This window comes from Alosa pseudoharengus, unplaced genomic scaffold (genome assembly GCF_046254945.1).
Source record: "Alosa pseudoharengus isolate Yale_2024_CS ecotype anadromous, Long Island Sound unplaced genomic scaffold, YU_APseudo_1.1 YU_APseudo_1.1_scf_18, whole genome shotgun sequence".
Taxonomy (NCBI): Eukaryota; Metazoa; Chordata; class Actinopteri; order Clupeiformes; family Clupeidae; genus Alosa; species Alosa pseudoharengus.
In genome coordinates this window covers 18,520,013-18,540,798 of record NW_027468650.1, presented here as the reverse complement: position 1 = coordinate 18,540,798, position 20,786 = coordinate 18,520,013, and the positions used below count along the sequence as shown (strand labels likewise).

Here is a 20,786-nt window from a genome sequence, read left to right as displayed (position 1 = left end):
TGGAGAGGTGTTGCCTACAGCCTTGTTGATCTGACTCAGAGGAACACATCTTGAGGTGGAGGTGGTATTTTCTAAGTAAACTGTCACAGGCTTGCAGTGCGTAGGCTACCCTACATCAACAGAGCAAGATAGGTTACTCTGTAGGCCTAACTAACTTCGTGTCTAAAGAAATTCTTAAGAATTCCCAACATGCGCCGCCATATTCGATAACAAAAAGGACCCTCTTTTGACGAGGCTCTGGCGTTTTTTGTAAAACAAACAACTATTCCATCAAAAACAAAATAGCCTATGCCAGTAGAGGAAGAATAAGTAGATAGATTATTTAAACATTAAACTACAGTAGGCTACTATTGTAATTTGGCCAACTTTGTGTAGTGTTACATAGAGAGTAGGCCTACTATATATGCCTAGTGTTACATAGAGAGTAGCCTAGGCTATATAACATTGAATCGTATCAACTCGCCTTGAATCCACAACCAACAACTGATCAGAAGGCTTCGCGTTTTCCCCTCTAAATAAAGGAGACAGAGTAGCCGCACAGTCCATACGGCTTCGACCCGTGGCATATGAGTTGATTGGCAGAAGCGCTGGCGAATAAAAACGTGTTCTGAGTAGAGCAGCCAATGAAAACCAAGGCAGCGAGGATTGTAGAAACAAGTTAGATCGAAGAGAACTTCTCATGCTGGAGACTGAACCGTGAACCACACTCCATCCAAGGCAAAATGATAATACCAGCCTTGGCACCGTAGCCATACTGATGTGCGCATCATTATACTTTTTGCGTCTTGGACTTCATACCTAAAGCAGTGCACCGTCAAGTGATTGAATCGAAGATAGATCAATCACAGACAGGTAAGACCGCCGCGCCAAGCTGACATAATTTGTGATCACACCGATATCAGGGTTGGCACACATGCTACTCTTGCAGGGCTAGGACAACTACCCTATGCTAGCCATCGACCTAGCATTTGAATGCTAATCCATCTCCGTATGGAAATGAAAAACGTATTTTTTAAGAACTAATAGTAGTAATTCCCCCCAGATAAATCCATTCTTAAAGTAACGTCAACTGACAGAGGCAAGCAGATGGAGGATGCATTTGCAATGCTTGTGGAGTCAGAGGGCTTTTAAATATGGGTAGGCTAGCCAGCTAACAGTTAATGTTATATATAAACGTTAGCAGGATTTTGCACTTAACGTTAATGTTGTCGAAGATTTGCGTTTGTTTGTATTTGTTGCATTAATACGTTTTACATATCTGGCGCGGCAGGATTTGAGTTTTAGGCCAGCTTTAATCTTAGATCGTGGTGTGGTGTTTTCACCCGGCTAGCTGGCTGACTGTTGATGTGGCTAGTGCGCTTTGATTTTTTTTTCTCCCAACGTTAATGAATCCGTGGCCACTTAACTCGATTCCTTTTTTTTAGAAGAGGTTGCAAGGGGTTCAGCAAACCTCCAGGTGACATTATTGTCCTCGTGCGGCTTTATTCGTCTAATGGCCATTTGTGAGGACTGTAGGGTGGGTATTTGTGATCCTCGGTAACGTTACTGTGGAATTAGTACTGCATTGGCGTCTATGCTGAATGCTTATTTTTGTCTTTGTGACATATCCTAAGTAGCGGCACAACTGTCAGGCATTGCCAGGTGTGGCAATGAGGTTGAATTCAAAACTGTCTTTAATCCACGAAGAGCGTGGAAACTTTAAAACAACGCTGCCTTTGCCCTTCACTGTTCTGAATTACAATCATTATTCAGATATTTTTCGCTTCCATAAGCTGGATACATTCATAGAGTCATAGTGGATGCTCATTTGTGAAAAGTGTGGTTAGCACGTATAGCGAATTAACCACTGTCTCGAAAGTGCTGTAATCGAAGGGTTAGTGCTTTTTTTGCAAAATCAAGTCAAAAATGCCCCGGAGTTTGTCGTGCAGGGTGTTTTATTTCTTACTTGTTGCCTAAATGTTAATATTTTTTATTGTCGTCTTTTATAATGTTTTTTTTTTCTTAACAAAGTTTGATGGGGATTATTAGTGGGTTTGATCCAGCAAGACCACAGCATGGCTTTGCCATGCTGTGGGCTTGCGGAGCAAGCCCACTATTGTTCTTCTTAAGTTTTCTTATTATTAGTGGGTTTGATCCAGCAAGACCACAGCATGGCGAAGCCATGCTGTGGGCTTGCGGAGCAAGCCCACTATTGTTCTTCTTAAGTTTACTTTATTTATTAGTGGGTTTGATCCAGCAAGCCCACAGCATGGCTTTGCCATGCTGTGGGCTTGCGGAGCAAGCCCACTATTGTTCTTCTTAAGTTTTCTTATTATTATTATTATTATTAGTGGGTTTGATCCAGCAAGACCACAGCATGGCTTTGCCATGCTGTGGGCTTGCGGAGCAAGCCCACTATTGTTCTTCTTAAGTTTTCTTATTATTATTATATCTTCCTATTCACCCACTTTTTGGCCGAACTACTGCTCCTAGACCGTTTGAGCTATCGATGCGGTTCGAACTCCAAAAATTCAGGCCCGAACCGGTGTAACTTGCTTGTTGATTTCGTGTCGCTGGCCCTTGTCGTTTTCGCGGTATTCCCGTTTTTCTGCGTTTTTTGGGCCCATTGAAATGAATGGCGGAATGTTCAGAATTCAAATTTCGATTGTGACATCACAGCACTAATTGCTTAAACTTGCACCTGGAAGAGTTCTAAGCCACCTGGCAGAGCTCTGATGGGCTGGGCTGGGCTGTCTGTGTATATGAAGGTGTGTGCATGTAACTTTTGACCAGTATGTCCGATTTTCATGAATGAGGTACCGTTGGAATCCTTGAATGAAACCCAGTTCAATGCCTTGCCAGCACTAAGTGTAAAGGTAATGTAAAAAAAGATGAGACAGCGCGAAGCGCTGTCTCATCTTTTTTTTAAAGCCAAACCATGTTGATACAGGTCATTAAAAAAAATATATATATATTTTCCAAATCCATTCAGCCCAGTTCAATGCCTTGCCAGCACTAAGTGTAAAGGTCATGTAAAAAAAGAGGAGACAGCGCGAAGCGCTGTCTCCTCTTTTTTTTAAAGCCAAACCATGTTCATATAGGTCATTAAAAAAATAAATAAATAAAGTATTTCACCAATCCATTCAGCCCAGTCCTATACCCAGCTAGCTCCATTTGAACTTAGTCATGTGTACAGTTGTATAGATTATTACATTGAGAAACACACTTTCATACAGATATCATACATATCCACGCAGCATTACTAATCAAGTTACTCATCGTTGCCCAGCAAGAAGTCCACAATCAATTCAATTGTCTTGCCACGATCTGTGGAGCTTACAGACAACGTTATATTACTACAGGTTCTGTGTGCTATTTAAAGCCGACCTAACGCTGAGTCCCTTCTAGACGGTGTGTTGCAATGCATTCTGGGTGCTGTGCTGTGATTCGACGGCTCGTCACCTGACCCACCAAACAACAACTCTCTGGGATGTGGCAAATATCGCGTAAAAACCTTGTTGCCGGAACAACAGGGAAAAGGCAACAGGATAGCAGCACGAAAGATACACAGGATACACAGGATACACACGGAATTTTGATGGACGTCCTTATCAGTCTAAGGTCTAACTTATAAACGTGTCGGGTCAACGTCAACGATAAGTAAGTTAGGCTAACGTAAACGTTAGCTATTTGCTGTTGTCATATGCTAGTGCTATATGCTTTAGGCTACGTGATGGCCATTTATCACACTAATTTTAGGTACTACTTTTACGAGGTCTGTTGTTCTGTCAAAATGTATCTTATCGTTGAACAGACTACACGGTTATCTTCCTTAGACTTCGTAGATGTAGTTACTACAATTTGGAAGCGAATTTCGAAGTGTAAATATGGTTTTAGTGTGTAAACAGACCAACCGCGATTTTGCAATGAAGTTAATGGAGCCTTTTATGTAGGGCTTCTAGGCTACTTTCACGAAGTCTGTAGTTGTGTCAAAATGTATCTTATCTATGAACAGACTACATGATTATCTTCCTTAGACTTCGTAGATGTAGTTACTACAATTTGGAAGCGAATTTCGAAGTGTAAATATGGTTTTAGTGTGTAAACAGACCAACCGCGATTTTGCAATGAAGTGAATATGGAGCCTTTTATGTAGGACTACTAGGCTACTTTCACGAAGTCTGTAGTTCTGTCAAAATTGATCTTATCTATGAACAGACTACATGGTTATCTTCTTTAGACTTTGTAGATGTAGTTATTACAGTTTGGAAGCGAAATTCGAAGTGCAAATATGGTTTAAATGTGTAAACAAGACGCCTGATGTTTAATATATGTTAATGAATGGGCACAGTATTATTGTGTACAGTAATGGGCTATCAGTAGTATGTAAACAGTTCATGTGTTATGTGATTTACATAAACTAACAACAGAAATGTTAAAAGCTGGTATTGTGTTTCCTGAATTCTTACATTCAGGCATTCAAATGAAATGTAATTAAATAGCATATCAATCATGCAACAATGCAAAAACAATGAAACTAGTGTAGGCCTAATTATATTTTACATTAGTAAAGCAGTACTCTGATGTGCATGCTTTCACAAACTTTTGTAAACAATCTTAGCACTTTAAACATTGACTGTTTTGAAGTGCATGTAGGCAATATAGTATAAAAATAATAATTGTGATATCATTACAATTTGATAGGGGTTGGGAGGAGGGGGTGGGTTCATGTAGGTGGGCCCTATGACCCCAAAGTATGCCTTGACTGGGCCTCAGGTCAAAGAAGTTTGAGAAATGCTGATGTAGACAACAAAGCAGCAAGGAGGCGTCGTGTGATCATTTAAACAAGTTTTATGACGAGGTCGATGAGGGTGGGAAAAATCGTACATTTCTGTGCAAACTTTGCCCGCACTTCAGTCACATTGTCTTTTAAGAAAATGCAGTCCTTTTTTCGGTTCCAGCAGCCAACAACCTCAGAACTGACCCTTCAGGCCTCTCAGGAGGCGCTGGCCTTTAACCGCAGCCAGAAGAGAGTCAGCAGAAATTTGATTGCCTTTAAAAAAATCTGACTTCTTAAAAAATCTTAAACTGGCTGCATTACGTGATTATTTCTGAGACTCTGATACGTTTTTAACCATGACCTATACACAGTTCTGGTTTGAAAATGTATCTCTTAAAATAATCACTTTATGCAGTCAGCTTAAGATGGCTTACTAGCAACTAACTAATTACCCTAGCAACAACCTAGAAACCACCCCTGTAATGTCAACCTAGCGACCACCATAGCAACCAGCATAGCAACCATGTTATTTATGCGTTTTAGCTTATTGGATGTTGCGTTAATGCAGACAACTTTTGATCCGTGTGCCCGATTTTCATAAATGAGGTACCGTTGGAATCCTTGGATGAGGCCGAGTTCTGTGCCACTGATCAAACCCACTCTTGCAGTTCCTCGGAACCGCAATTCTAGTTAGTGGGTTTGATCCAGCAAGACCACAGCATGGCTTTGCCATGCTGTGGGCTTGCGGAGCAAGCCCACTATTGTTCTTCTTAAGTTTTCTTATTATTATTATATCTTCCTATTCACCCACTTTTTGGCCGAACTACTGCTCCTAGACCGTTTGAGCTATCGATGCGGTTCGAACTCCAAAAATTCAGGCCCGAACCGGTGTAACTTGCTTGTTGATTTCGTGTCGCTGGCCCTTGTCGTTTTCGCGGTATTCCCGTTTTTCTGCGTTTTTTGGGCCCATTGAAATGAATGGCGGAATGTTCAGAATTCAAATTTCGATTGTGACATCACAGCACTAATTGCTTAAACTTGCACCTGGAAGAGTTCTAAGCCACCTGGCAGAGCTCTGATGGGCTGGGCTGGGCTGTCTGTGTATATGAAGGTGTGTGCATGTAACTTTTGACCAGTATGTCCGATTTTCATGAATGAGGTACCGTTGGAATCCTTGAATGAAACCCAGTTCAATGCCTTGCCAGCACTAAGTGTAAAGGTAATGTAAAAAAAGATGAGACAGCGCGAAGCGCTGTCTCATCTTTTTTTTAAAGCCAAACCATGTTGATACAGGTCATTAAAAAAAATATATATATATTTTCCAAATCCATTCAGCCCAGTTCAATGCCTTGCCAGCACTAAGTGTAAAGGTCATGTAAAAAAAGAGGAGACAGCGCGAAGCGCTGTCTCCTCTTTTTTTTAAAGCCAAACCATGTTCATATAGGTCATTAAAAAAATAAATAAATAAAGTATTTCACCAATCCATTCAGCCCAGTCCTATACCCAGCTAGCTCCATTTGAACTTAGTCATGTGTACAGTTGTATAGATTATTACATTGAGAAACACACTTTCATACAGATATCATACATATCCACGCAGCATTACTAATCAAGTTACTCATCGTTGCCCAGCAAGAAGTCCACAATCAATTCAATTGTCTTGCCACGATCTGTGGAGCTTACAGACAACGTTATATTACTACAGGTTCTGTGTGCTATTTAAAGCCGACCTAACGCTGAGTCCCTTCTAGACGGTGTGTTGCAATGCATTCTGGGTGCTGTGCTGTGATTCGACGGCTCGTCACCTGACCCACCAAACAACAACTCTCTGGGATGTGGCAAATATCGCGTAAAAACCTTGTTGCCGGAACAACAGGGAAAAGGCAACAGGATAGCAGCACGAAAGATACACAGGATACACAGGATACACACGGAATTTTGATGGACGTCCTTATCAGTCTAAGGTCTAACTTATAAACGTGTCGGGTCAACGTCAACGATAAGTAAGTTAGGCTAACGTAAACGTTAGCTATTTGCTGTTGTCATATGCTAGTGCTATATGCTTTAGGCTACGTGATGGCCATTTATCACACTAATTTTAGGTACTACTTTTACGAGGTCTGTTGTTCTGTCAAAATGTATCTTATCGTTGAACAGACTACACGGTTATCTTCCTTAGACTTCGTAGATGTAGTTACTACAATTTGGAAGCGAATTTCGAAGTGTAAATATGGTTTTAGTGTGTAAACAGACCAACCGCGATTTTGCAATGAAGTTAATGGAGCCTTTTATGTAGGGCTTCTAGGCTACTTTCACGAAGTCTGTAGTTGTGTCAAAATGTATCTTATCTATGAACAGACTACATGATTATCTTCCTTAGACTTCGTAGATGTAGTTACTACAATTTGGAAGCGAATTTCGAAGTGTAAATATGGTTTTAGTGTGTAAACAGACCAACCGCGATTTTGCAATGAAGTGAATATGGAGCCTTTTATGTAGGACTACTAGGCTACTTTCACGAAGTCTGTAGTTCTGTCAAAATTGATCTTATCTATGAACAGACTACATGGTTATCTTCTTTAGACTTTGTAGATGTAGTTATTACAGTTTGGAAGCGAAATTCGAAGTGCAAATATGGTTTAAATGTGTAAACAAGACGCCTGATGTTTAATATATGTTAATGAATGGGCACAGTATTATTGTGTACAGTAATGGGCTATCAGTAGTATGTAAACAGTTCATGTGTTATGTGATTTACATAAACTAACAACAGAAATGTTAAAAGCTGGTATTGTGTTTCCTGAATTCTTACATTCAGGCATTCAAATGAAATGTAATTAAATAGCATATCAATCATGCAACAATGCAAAAACAATGAAACTAGTGTAGGCCTAATTATATTTTACATTAGTAAAGCAGTACTCTGATGTGCATGCTTTCACAAACTTTTGTAAACAATCTTAGCACTTTAAACATTGACTGTTTTGAAGTGCATGTAGGCAATATAGTATAAAAATAATAATTGTGATATCATTACAATTTGATAGGGGTTGGGAGGAGGGGGTGGGTTCATGTAGGTGGGCCCTATGACCCCAAAGTATGCCTTGACTGGGCCTCAGGTCAAAGAAGTTTGAGAAATGCTGATGTAGACAACAAAGCAGCAAGGAGGCGTCGTGTGATCATTTAAACAAGTTTTATGACGAGGTCGATGAGGGTGGGAAAAATCGTACATTTCTGTGCAAACTTTGCCCGCACTTCAGTCACATTGTCTTTTAAGAAAATGCAGTCCTTTTTTCGGTTCCAGCAGCCAACAACCTCAGAACTGACCCTTCAGGCCTCTCAGGAGGCGCTGGCCTTTAACCGCAGCCAGAAGAGAGTCAGCAGAAATTTGATTGCCTTTAAAAAAATCTGACTTCTTAAAAAATCTTAAACTGGCTGCATTACGTGATTATTTCTGAGACTCTGATACGTTTTTAACCATGACCTATACACAGTTCTGGTTTGAAAATGTATCTCTTAAAATAATCACTTTATGCAGTCAGCTTAAGATGGCTTACTAGCAACTAACTAATTACCCTAGCAACAACCTAGAAACCACCCCTGTAATGTCAACCTAGCGACCACCATAGCAACCAGCATAGCAACCATGTTATTTATGCGTTTTAGCTTATTGGATGTTGCGTTAATGCAGACAACTTTTGATCCGTGTGCCCGATTTTCATAAATGAGGTACCGTTGGAATCCTTGGATGAGGCCGAGTTCTGTGCCACTGATCAAACCCACTCTTGCAGTTCCTCGGAACCGCAATTCTAGTTATTTATTATTCCTGTTCACCCACTTTTTGGCCGAACTACTGCTCCTAGACCGTTTGAGCTATCGACGCGGTTCGAACTCCAAAAATTCAGGCCCGAACCGGTGTAACTTGCTTGTTGATTTCGTGTCGCTGGCCCTTGTCGTTTTCGCGGTATTCACGTTTTTCTGCGTTTTTTGGGCCCATTGAAATGAATGGCGGAATGTTCAGAATTCAAATTTCGATTGTGACATCACAGCTCTAATTGCTTAAGCTTGCACCTGGAAGAGTTCTAAGCCACCTGGCAGAGCTATAATGGGCTGGGCTGGGCTGTCTGTGTATATGAAGGTGTGTGCATGTAACTTTTGACCCGTATGTCCGATTTTCATAAATGAGGTACCGTTGGAATCCTTGGATAAGGCCGAGTTCCATGCCCCTGATCAAACCCACTCTTGCAGTTCCTCGGAACCGCAATTCTAGTTTATTTATTATTCCTTTTCACCCACTTTTTGGCCGAACTACTGCTCCTAGACCGTTTGAGCTATCAACGCGGTTCGAACTCCAAAAATTCAGGCCCGAACCGGTGTAACTTGCTTGTTAATTTCGTGTCGCTGGCCCTTGTCGTTTTCGCGGTATTCCCGTTTTTCTGCGTTTTTTGGGCCCATTGAAATGAATGGCGGAATGTTCAGAATTCAAATTTCGATTGTGACATCACAGCTCTAATTGCTTAAGCTTGCACCTGGAAGAGTTCTAAGCCACCTGGCAGAGCTCTAATGTGCTGGGCTGGGCTGTCTGTGTATATGAAGGTGTGTGCATGTAACTTTTGACCCGTATGTCCGATTTTCATAAATGAGGTACCGTTGGAATCCTTGGATGAGGCCGAGTTCCATGCCCCTGATCAAACCCACTCTTGCAGTTCCTCGGAACCGCAATTCTAGTTATTATATCTTCCTATAAGCCCACTTTTTGGCCGAACTACTGCTCCTAGACCGTTTGAGCTATCGACGCGGTTCGAACTCCAAAAATTCAGGCCCGAACCGGTGTAACTTGCTTGTTGATATCGTGTCGCTGGCCCTTGTCGTTTTCGCGGTATTCCCGTTTTTCTGCGTTTTTTGGGCCCATTGAAATGAATGGCGGAATGTTCAGAATTCAAATTTCGATTGTGACATCACATCTCTAATTGCTTAAGCTTGCACCTGGAAGAGTTCTAAGCCACCTGGCAGAGCTATAATGGGCTGGGCTGGGCTGTCTGTGTATATGAAGGTGTGTGCATGTAACTTTTGACCCGTATGTCCGATTTTCATAAATGAGGTACCGTTGGAATCCTTGGATGAGGCCGAGTTCCATGCCCCTGATCAAACCCACTCTTGCAGTTCCTCGGAACCGCAATTCTAGTTGATAGCTGTTACTCCTCACCCACAAGTGCTCCAGCATACATAAGTATTATTTTGACTTGGTTATCTGATGAGGATGCCATATCTCAAAAAATAAATAAATAAAAAAATACATGGATTACTTGGGATACAGCTGATCACCATGACCACCCCTCTTGATCTAGTAGGACTCCTGGTCACCTGGCTCAGGCTCCCAGCTCTCCCCAAACTGCAGTTTCATCTAATGGTAGAGCTCGGAACTGCCAAACCAAGGAGCCTCCCATCCATTGAATGATAGTGTGTAGTTATAGCATGTCTGTGAGTGTGACATCACATTCTAGAGATCATTCAGTTAAATCCAGAGCCCTAGAGAGAGATCTATCTATAAGGCTCTGGTTAAATCAAGAGAATCCTGCACTGAACTCCAGTATTACCCAGCAGTAGCTGTAGCATGTTCAGTATGGCCAGTAGAGCCCTGTACTGTGCATTACTGTGCATCCTTCATCCTTGATCTCCCCCTCTTTATGCTTTTCTGTTTGCTCCCTCTTTGTTTTGCTCCCCACCTTTTTCCCCAACTCTCATTACGGTACTGGCAATAGGCACTGATGCTGTGACCCCATCTTCTCTTGCTAGCGTATAAACTGCAGCAGAATTCTGGGTCCTACATCTCCACCCATATTAAGTATTTTTGCCACTTAATTGCCACTTAATACCACAACTTCTATGAAAGGATGTGGAATGGGGGATTCTTTCCATCCCCCTATTATGCCGGCAGTTAACATACTATGCCCTTTTACAAAGCAGAGCCCCAATCATAGGCCCACGGGAAGAGTGGACAATTATAGTCATCTGCCCGTGCCCGTGTCCTGAAAAAGAAACAGGGAAAACGAAAGAAACACAAAGCAATAGCCTATATTTTTCACTTAAGTATTCACAAAGTTTTTGTGTCACTCATGCCCATCCCTACGTCACTGGTTCCACACACTCGTCTACATCTGGACTCCATTAAGAGAGGAGCTGATATGAGGAGCAATTAAAATGCTTGGCTGTTGATCCTCAAATGCCTAGCAATCATAGATTACATCATATTACATGCATCTGTTCCACTATAGATAGGCCTACCTCTTTTGAAAGCAGCCACATGCATGCTCTCTTGGGGTCTCTGTGGACATCGCTCACGTAATCTTGGCTGTAGGCATCCTAGGACCACTATCAAGCCAAACGTCCTTATTAGCTTTTTAATCAAGCATCCTAGTGGGCAAACTAGTAAAATTATGTTTTCTAAGCTCAAAGTTCTGGAGGAGCCAATGATCGACAGCTTCAGCTTTTGCGAGATCTGCCTTACCTCTCTGCATCACACATTCCACCTCTTCCCCATTCTCCTCCACTTCACTAGTAGCTCTTAGCTCATTATCCCTCATCCAAAGACAGTTTGAGTGATGTCCACTGAAACTATCTCCTTTATAGACATGATCTCAGAACCATGGCCAGCTACAAATCCAAACATGCTTCTTATTTAGTGTTCTAAATGAAAGATCCTGATAGGCAAACTAGTGAACTGTGATTTAACAAAGCCTCACTTCAACACATGTGCAGAGTTATCAACAATAGCCTTATTATTTTGATTAGCCTATATCCTTTTCTCCTCACTGGCTTTGGGCCCATACACACAATTACCTCTGCACACAGGGAACAGTATCTCTCTCTCACTATTTCACATACTCACACTAGGCAAGGAGGCTACACTTGGGTTGTGACACTTAGGAAACCGATTCAAGACCACAATAAGTCTCTTCAGTGTTCTATCTTTGAGGACTTAACTGTATTTTAACTACGGTATGTGTGCAGTTATTAGCTGTGGAAATGACATTGAAGTGAGACAAAACATCAGTCATTTACTGTAGTACTAGTATGCCTCACAGTAGCAGCAGCAGCACATAACCTTTTCTGAAGCCTCTCAAGTTCAAGAGCTTCTGACGTGTGTTTGTTGAAGGGGGCCTGTTGCAGCTGGTGAGATTCTGTAATTACTGTGACACTGACAGACATTTCCAGAGTCTTTCATTATGTCTGGGGTGGAGGTGGGTTGCATTTGCTCTGAGGCCGAGTCGAGACTATCCCACAGCACTGAGACAGTTGTGTTTGGGGAAGATTGAGAGTAGCTAATTTATCAAGTGCCATTTCTCTCAGACGTGGAGGAGGTGTGGCATCCCCATTCTGTTGGTTGTGAATGATTATATCTGACTGGGAAAAAGATGGGAACCACCCCCCACACACACACACACACACATCCCACCCATTCTGTCAAGCAGATTTGTCTCACAAACATCCAAAAATCTCCAAGTAGACCTCCTCTCTTCACCCTCTTACTGGTCCTGGCTGCCAAGAGATTAGCCAAAAGGCTGTTTTACCCCAGTCTAGGGGAAACACATGCGTTATAGCTCCATAGTTTTGTAGGGCTAAAGGAACATGAATAATGTTGTTTTTTGAGATACAGGATGTGATCTTTTATAATTAGCTACAAATATTACTTACAACTTTGTCACTTCCTCATTTCTTTGTAATTGTGTCTGGTCGAGCGACTGCAGTCATCACTACTGCACCACATGCAAAGTTGTTATGTTGGCAGTAGATTCAGAAGAAGCCCCGACTTTAGGGGTCTGCAAGCTTTTCTCTGTCAGAAAGTGCCAGGTGAGCGTAGTTTGTTTAATTGAAGCAAAACTTAGGCTACACTAAAGCCACTGCACCACCACCTAGTTGTACATCAGACAGGAGGAGGCATTATGCCACATGACATACTACAAATCAACTGAGGACTATGTAACCTAATACCTACACTGAACATTATTTGGCTAAATGATGAGTTGACACAGTGTATATACACTGTGTCAACTCATCATTTAGCCAAATAATGTTCATACATGTATGTATGTGTGTGTGTGTCAACCCATCACTTTGGTTAGATATAATACACACACACACATGTGCTGAAATGCCAGCTAGTTTATTACAGGGTTCCTACGCAGTATGGAAAACCTGGAAAAGTATGGAATTTGAATTTAGTAATTTCCATGTCTGGATAAGTGTGGAAAAAAGAACAAAAGAGAAATATTTGTGTTTCCAGACTATTGCATTTGTTGCAGTACTAATCACTTCACTCAGGTCATAATGAACCGTTCCTACTGTTGGGTAGCTTAACTGTCAGTCCCCATCGTCAAGATACAACTAAGATACAACTAAAAATGACCCAGCTAAATGGACGAATATTAAGTGTCATTTTTTAGTTCACTTCAGTTGTCCATACCTTTGTTTTCACCAAGTTATCCCAAACCAGATGTGGCCGCAATGTCGAGAATATGGTCAGAAAAATCTACCGAGAAGTTTGGAAATTTGAGTATGGAAAAAGTATGGAATTTTGAAATGGAAAATGTGTAGGAACCCTGTTATTATGAACTGAACTGTGCTTGATTAAATCTGTTTTTTGTGTCTGTTTTCACTACTTCTTTTTATGGAGAGAATGATTTGTCTGAGTGAGCACACCACAATTCTTCACAGCTTTCAGTTTGCTTACAAAGTTATTATTGCTTCTTTTAGTTCTCCTTTGGTTAATGTTATTTTTGCTTAAATAAAGTTTTCATAGCTGTTTGTTCATTCATGAATATCAGGACAAGGATTTGGCCTTAGTCCAGGGAAAATTCGCAATGTTGCAGAATAAAGTAAGCTGAATGTGATTAACTGGTTGTATTTACAATTCCTTACCACCAGACTTTGTCACTGGGTGATGTGGAGTGTTGCTAAACTTGACTTCACTAGCATAACATTTTATTATACACAGTACACCATTGATTTATTGTTATTGTTTTGATTTTGTTTTAAGTTGCTACATTCTGCCACCTGACCTCATATGTAGGCTAGTCTACTAGTCCATATTTGGGCTCCTGATGTATTTCAGCTGTTTCCAGTTCCTCTTATTATTCAGACTTAAAACCCTGTGTCTTATTTACCAAAGAGGAAATGAGAGAAATCTATTCAGCCACATTTTGTGTTTATGGCTTTCAATTAAGTGCAGGACATTGTCAGTGGTCATGTGGGCTAGGTTATAGGCCTTCTCTGGTTTGTTTTGATTTAGGGGGAGGGGGGGGGGGGCTTCTCAATGCTCAATTCCATTTATAATTTTCGTGCCTTCCCCTTCCATTACCCCTTGCTCTTATCCCTCGAAACTGAGTTACAGAATTAGGGGACAACCCTTCAAGAACCTGATAGCCTCATCATGCAGACAGATATGACTGGGGGATAGACAACAAATAAGATTATTTCCCAAAGTAGTTCCGAAATGTATTTCAATGAATGGGAATCGAACCCGGGTCGCCGGCGTACGGTGCAGGTGCCCCAGCCAGTTGCGCCACGGCTGGGGCCAATCATGTTCATTTCAAATACTTATATCACTGACAACAGTACTCCGGCCAGGATATTGTCATTTAAGAAGTGAAGTTGCAGCCCTCAACTGATGTTGTGTTTTGTCATGTCATGTTGTGTTTTGGCCTGATGCGCCATCCTCTATCTATCTACTAATCACAAAGTCAGTAGTGTTTCGGTATCCGGGTTGGCAACCTCGAGTCAGGGGGGAGAGGGAGGGGATGCACCACTCTACAGTAATTTGAAAGTAATTGCAGTACCAGTTTTGGCCACAATCTTTATGGTTCCTTTAACATAGGCGAAATGAGCAAAGAAGTGCAGAAAATTTGTCACTGGCTTATTATTCAACCATCATGCATTGAAATGGCTGTAGCCTACTCACTCACACGTCATGTTTACACAAAGTTATGTTGACATTGTGGATAAAGATTTTTCAGAAATGCTTGTTACAGCAATCCAATTTTATGCTCCCTTGCATCTACAGTCAGCTCAGATGTTTCGACAATGTGTAGTGATGCTCATAAAAAATGTCACCTTGTTGTAGGCCTATCAAATAAGTGGGAAAGTGGAGAATTGACTTTCGAGAGCATAGCTGTACTGTCATTACATCTTTGACACCAAACTCTAAAATGTGTGTATTTCATATTATTCCTCAATATTACAAGACTTCAAAATATTATAACATTTATGGACTTCTTTCAATGCATTTGATATTTGCCCCTCAAAAATCATACAATGGCCATAGCCCCTCAGTTCCAGAATTAATCGGGACACCCCTACATGTGAAAACGTAGTACAGTGAATGGGGAGTAATGGGATTCAGCCTAACTGTTGATTGTAGTAAAATGTTTTGGAGACTGAAACTGAAAGAAGGTGGTTTATGTGAATGTTTTTGCATGTGCTCCATTTGACCTGGTTTCAGCAAAGCAGGCAAACCAGGTGTGCCAGTACTGAAATGTTTCCCTTCTCCTTTGTCAAACGTCTGTCTTGGTCTCTTCTTTTTTTTGGCATGATGTCATTTTGCTTGTGTGCAGTGCATCTCGGAATGCTTTCGTGTAATATCATGCGGCCCTGCGTGTTAGAGCGTGTGCCGCTCAGCTCCGTACCCCAGTGGCTTGTTTAGTCAGACTGTGTCCGAGCCCTGGAGCAGGTAAACTGTCAGAACACATTGACTGGAGATAAACCTCTTTGTGTGGATTCACTCCACTCCATTTTCATACATCCCGTAGCTGCCTTCCGGGAATGTTATCTCTGTGGTTTGCGCCATAACTTTCAACTCTATTGATTGTGTGGTGGGTTGGGACCTATCTTTGATTCTCAGTGACATTTCTGTCAGGTCTTCCTTAAATTTGTATGTTGGTTTACTTTGGTGTATATCATAGTATTAATATAACACTATGTTTATTTGCTTTTATGATGCCATGGATTGAATGCCTTTTTAATGAAGGGAGAACTTTAATAGTTTGAATACCATACAGGATGATTATTCCAGTATGATTATTCTTCACTGTATGGATGCTTGTTATGTAAACTCTACTGGGGAAAACCCTTCCTTGTTCAACTGTAAGGTGAAAAAAGCTCAGGGCTATTCAGGCTTCTCTTCTATACTGGACAAGAAAGTAGAAGAGAGGAGAGAATACACTGATATCATAAACAATTGCACTCACTGATGTTGGATCTGTGTTTTTTAAGTGAACAACTTAGGTGACTGGACATTACTATTGCCATGTAGCCAGGGTAGACAGTCATGCACACAGAACTTATGTAAGCGGGTGTGACTTGTGGCCACACAAGGTGACATGTCTTCAGCTTGCAAAATCTGATGACACTTTTGCCATGTATTACAGCCAATTTTATAGCCTGAAAAAACATATGCTCATTGATTTTCTAGATTTAGAAGAAAAGTAAAAAAAAAAACTTTTTTGTACACATTTGGCATCAATCATTTTTTCTTTATATACAAGATATTCTTATTTGTTGTTGATGTGCCAATATGTGAAGTCTCCAGAAACAATGGGCATGAATATATTAAGGATAAAACGGGCTGGTTGGGTTTTTTAAGTCATTTTCAAATGACTAAAATTGTATGTGAGGTATCTAGCAGGAACATGAAAATCTATAGATTTGGAAGTAGCTTATACGATAAGGTAACTGTATTTAAAGTGCTCCACACACAAGACATTAACATCAGACAAAAGATGCCGAATGGAGCGGCGTAATCGCCAGCGTACCCGTGACACCAAGACATACAAGACAGACAAAAAACAAAATTATCTAATAAGAAATAAATAATAAGAAATTTAACAAAAAGAAAATTCCATGTTAACTTAGTCCAAATATTAATTGGTTGCATCTAACTGCCTGATGTCCAAGGGCAATGATGATGACGGCGCACATCTGTGTCTTTAGGCAAGACAAACCTGGTCAGAAATCCATGGCGAGTTGTTTATGTTATTTTAAGAGTGCATTATCAACAGTGATATGGGCGGGTGCACAACGCACCCTGCTTCTCTCATCCACGAACGCACCAGTGCACATCCATGCAAAACATTACAAATTATTACACGATTAGGCTACAATGGGAAACATAATTAGAAATAGAAGATATTATGAAATACATCTCACAATGAGTAGTTATTCACCATCATTTGCAAATTGGTAATGATGTGATAAAAGTGATTAGGCGATAGGCGAGGGGCAAATACGAAGCACAGCTGAAGATGCACTTTCACGAGATGTAAGCAGCAACTCCTCTGCAGGATAAATGTCCTTAGGTTTTTTATTCAGTCATTCAAACATTATTGTGGTAAGTTTTGCTTTTTTCAGGCTATGTCTTCGATGGTAACCTATTGTCAGTCAATAGTGAAAGTAACTGTGTATAACTGTTTTATCGTTGACTATGAGACCACGGTGAAGTTGGTTCAAATGTGTGTAGCTATACTCTGCTAGGTTTTAGTAAAGTATGGTTTAGTGGAATAACTGTTCCATACGGTCTCGCGTGCAAGCAGATTCCTTCAATTATGCCGCTGTCTTTCAAAATACCGATGCGCTGTTTGAAATTGTGCTGCTCGCTGTTAAAGGGAATGACATATGTCATTCTCATTGGTTTAAATTATGTTAAGCCCATAACACACCCATGACTGATTAAGGAACGTCTTGTTGTGCCATCCGCCCGACGTTTGATAACGAAAACACTCCCTATGTGGACTGGACATCCTACTAAATTTAAGTAAGCTTTTGACTAGTGATCATGCGTTTTAGACCACGATAATAGGGCCCAAAATGTTCATGTTCGTATGCTGTGGAGACCTAAAATATATTGGCACAACATTAATAAAGTATTAGGCCAATGTTTGCAGACAAAATACTAATGCTACTAAACGACCCTCAATATCACTCTTTTTGCACTTTAATCTGAATCTAGGGCCTTATATAAAATCAGAGGGCATACAGTGAAACTTTAAATGAACATGCCAACATTTTGGGACATTCCTCTTTGGAATTAAAATAGCCCCACATCATCACGTACCCTTCACCATACCTGGAGATTGGCATGGTTTTATTTCAGTTAGCCTAATAGCTGGTTTGATTTGCATTGAGAGCTGATCTTATGGAAAGTACCCCATGCCAATCGTGAGATATGGTGAAAGGTATGATGTGGTGCTATTTTAATTCCAAAGGCCAGGGGATCTTTATCAGGATGCAGAGCATCCTGGATCCATGAAATAACTGACCTTTGAAAAATGTATCGTAAATAAATAAATGTTCTTCCTTAAAATACAGGGGCTCATAAGTATACATACCCCTATGTTAAATTCCCATAGAGGCAGGCAGATTATTATTTTAATTCACAAAGAAAATCTGTGTCCTTAAAGGTTGGATTTTTCCTCATTATATTTAATTAAGGCATTCAGGTCAATTCCCAAAAGATGATTTTTTTATTTCTCTTTTTAGTCAACTTTATCATGTGTATGTACAGGGTATGTAAACTTATGAGCACAACTGTACCCTTCTCGTCTCTGCGAGCAGTTACTCTTGATACACCCACTGCATGCCTAGCTTAGCACAGTGCCTCGAAGTGGCCGACTACAGCTCCCAATAGTGACAAAAGAACTCCAACATTTTCCTATTTACATGTGATTTGCATAGTTACAATTTGTACAATAATGTCAAATGAGACACAGCCTAGCTGGAAATTTGTGTAGGGTACAGGATGACTTATGGTCAACTGGTTTAACTGCTGGCTCCATTTTCCTCATAGCTAAGTGCACAAGGGTATTCGGTTCCTGTCATCACATAGACATCACATAGATGTTTGTTGAAAGCAAGGACATTGTTGAAATGTGATGTTGATTAGTGTAATCTCCTACTGTTTGAATACAAAGAATAATAAAGCGCAAAAAGGGACAGAATGTTGTGATGGTGTAGTGCCACTGTTGTGGTGTAGGCCTACTGTAATTTGTCAGGCCTGTCAATCATCTATCTATGCTCTCCTAAGTTCTCTTGAAGTTAGCAAAAAATGCAAATATAGTTTAAATCTTTCACATTAAATAGTTGCCTTTGGGGTATGCTTTGTAAGACTGCAGAGCATTAGGAACTACACACACATACGCAAAGCACATTCCAGAAGGCTCCACAGCCCTGTTATTTGAACAGGCTCTGAAAGGGATTAGGTTTCTGTGTGTGTGTGTGTGTGTGTGTGTATATATGCACTGGTTTGTGTGTGTACGCCAATGGTATTGCCCTGCTAAAAGGGGTATCGCCTTCTTTTCGATCACTGGCTGTCTGTTTAGAGACGGGTAAGGCATATGACTGCAACAACATGTCTGCATGTTCCTGTTGTCTCAGACAATACTCAGAGCCCACAACAACTGCTGCAACCTTGTGTCATCAAATAAGGTTGAAATGGAAACAGAAAACTTTGATATAATCTCAACAAATAAAGGACTGGGACACAATGTTCCTCTCCCTGTAATTTTCGCTTCATTCAAAGCCCCCATTAGAAGCCATTAATCAGTGGTCTGTCATGGGCCCTCTGCAGAGCTAGAGGGTGACTCGCTGAAATCATCTTCTGGCTCCTCTGGCTAAAATCTCATCTCTCTGATCTTCAGCGTGGGTTCACCCTGGCATGGGCTGTGGATGACACGCTTGTTGCTGTGACACGAGGCCGGGGTGCAGCAGTGATGAAGGATGTGGGGAGGCTGAACTTATCTTTGCACACTTTGTCTTTTTTGTCCCACGATTTCTGCACTCACATCTCAGTGCAAGTGCACCAAAACCACACTCGGCGTCGGTTATGATACAAGAATGAGGTGTGAATGCACCTTTTGTCATGGTGTGTGAGGTTGCTATGCAGACTGTTTTCTTACTCACTTCCTTTGAGGTGTGGTAGAAACAAGCAGGTTTCCTCAGTGGCTGCTGGGTGCCTGGTGTGGAGGCGTAGATGATGCTAAGTCTTAGACGATGCTTGTATCTGTCAATATAGGCTGGGATCGGTGTGTTGTATTTGTTTGGGGGAAGGAGACTCTGGGAGAGGGAGGGAAAGGGAGCTATCTGAGAGGGAGTGTGAGGAGAGGAGCGGAGCGATCATGTCACTGGATGACCTCCTGGCCCACAGCTGGAGCCTGACTGGGGAGTGTAAGCAGCGCTCAGATAAGGTAGGCCGCTGCTTCCTGTCAGCCAAACTGCATGTTGCCGTGCTGTGTGTGTGTGAGAAGGCAAAAATCCTTCCAGAGAATTTACTAAGTGGTGTATCAGTTTTCCAGTAAACACGTATAACCTACTTTTGTTCTTGGCTTGTTAAAAGCCAAAGCAAATATAACAGGGCGTCTTGCGACAACTAGCTCTGCTTTTTTTTCCCAGCACCTCTGTCAGTCAAGAAGTTCCATATGGTGCCATTAAACTAAATGGAGCTCAGAGCCAGTCAGACTGTTGGTGTGAGAGAGCCTAAAAGAGCTCGCTAGTGGGCAGTAGTCTTTCTGCAGTGCTGTAAATGTAGACCTGGTGTGGTTAATAGAAAGGGTGCATGGTCCTTCCTGTTTCCTCAGGACAAGCTGCTGTAGAACGGGTGGCATCTTTAAATACCAGTGAGAGGTTTTCTAGGGCAGTTGAGTGGGGAGGAAGGGAGGAGCTTAGCACAAGGGAGAGAAATCCAGCTCGTTCTCTCTTTTTTTTTTCTCCTTCCCCTTTCTCTCACTGTTGAAATGTTTTCCGTCTCACTCCCTCCCCCAGATATGCCAAAATTAGGAAAGACTCTTGTCATAGCGAAGTTACAGAAGTCTTCGTTTTCCTTGGAAGCCCTGTGAATTGTGTCTGTTGGTATATATTGGATCTGTGAAATATGAGCTTAGAAAGTAATTTCCCTGTCTGTGCTGTCTGTGACCACCTGACCTCTCTGTTCTTTAAATCCTGGGATCTGGTGTACTTTTCACTCTTGGTTATGGAAACCAAC

General features: G+C 41.3%; 1 protein-coding gene across 6 annotated transcripts in view; it reads left to right on the top strand.

Annotated features, from left to right (window-relative positions):
* Positions 1-676: 676 nt before the first annotated feature.
* The window catches only part of nck1b (NCK adaptor protein 1b), an 88,309-nt gene continuing 68,199 nt past the window's right edge, over positions 677-20,786 (top strand). Inside the window, exon 1 of one of the 6 annotated variants that reach the window (XM_076290395.1) lies at positions 677-852. The gene's annotated coding sequence lies outside the window, so the exon portion shown is untranslated. Of the gene's footprint in view, positions 853-19,631; positions 19,993-20,786 lie in introns of those variants that run through there. The other 5 variants (XM_076290401.1, XM_076290402.1, XM_076290396.1 and 2 more) reach the window with 5 other exon arrangements.